Here is a 1,267-nt window from a genome sequence, read left to right on the forward strand (position 1 = left end):
CTGGGTATATGCTCAGGAGTGGTATAGCTGGGTCCTCTGGTAGTACTATGTCCAGTTTCCTGAGGAACAGCCAGACTGATTTCCAGAGTGGTTGTACCAGCTTGCTGGTGAACTTTAGTTTTTATCATGTGTTTTTATCATAGATGTATTATTTGGGATTGGGATCCACAACTCTGTATTTTGATCGATTGTAGTTTTCTGTAATGGTCTCCATCTGTTGAATAAAAAAGTTTTCTTGATTAGGGGGAAGGACTAAATTTACCTTTGGACAGGACAAATATTTAGAATGTAGTCAGGAATCAAATAAAAAGGATCCATTATGGGGGTAGAGGGAATAACAGGGCCCAAAATAATCTGACTGGGGACATGGAAAAAGAGGGAACTCTACTTAGGGATGGGGAGGGAGGTAAACACAAAAGAAAAGAGGAAGATTAATGATAGTAAAGATGTCTGGAAAAGAAATAAATCATACTATTAACTTCAACCTAGAAGTACCTATAATACTCACAACTTGATGTATAGATATGCATATATAGTTTAAATAAAAAATTTCTGTCTGGTTTGACAATGCTCCCTCCTATATGCAAAGACTATCTAACAAAAAACCCCATCATCAGGCATGAGAAGCCCTCTTTTAAGATGTTGGTTAGGGTTATCCAAGAGACTCCCAAAATATTGCCAATTATTGCAATTGTCTTTAATTGTTCCCTAGAAGTAGAAAGTAGGTCCAGGTTGCTGAAAACACCATGTATTTCAGGCACAGAGCCCAGAGTTCCCTGATCCGGAAGTGGTCTGAAAGCTTCCTCCCTGAGCACTTGCTTTTAGAGTACCAGAAGGTCTCATGTAAGCTTCCAAAGGATAGAAACAACCGACAGTCAGTCCTGTGAACGTGACCAACATAACACAGTAACACTAAGAATGTAGTAGTGACACATATCCCCCGGCAGTATCCAACAGCTCTCTAGTTGGTCTAAAGACCAGCTACCCAGAACTACTGAAATTACGGGAAACCAAGAATTGCCATATTATTAAACAACACAATCCTTAACTAAATGAACAAGGCTTTGAGCTAGAACAGTTGTACACATACACACACACGCACACACACACACACACTCACAAACACACACAAGGTGGTAGCTTTGAGGCTACAGAAAATGTTTAAATTCCACTCCATGGTTTGTGTGTCTGAAGGGGGGAATATATTTTTGTGTGAGTGCACTTGTACATAGCATGTGCATGCATGTGTTAGTAAAGGCCAGAGTTA

The sequence above is a fragment of the Mastomys coucha genome, unplaced genomic scaffold, assembly GCF_008632895.1.
Source record: "Mastomys coucha isolate ucsf_1 unplaced genomic scaffold, UCSF_Mcou_1 pScaffold3, whole genome shotgun sequence".
NCBI classification, from domain to species: domain Eukaryota; kingdom Metazoa; phylum Chordata; class Mammalia; order Rodentia; family Muridae; genus Mastomys; species Mastomys coucha.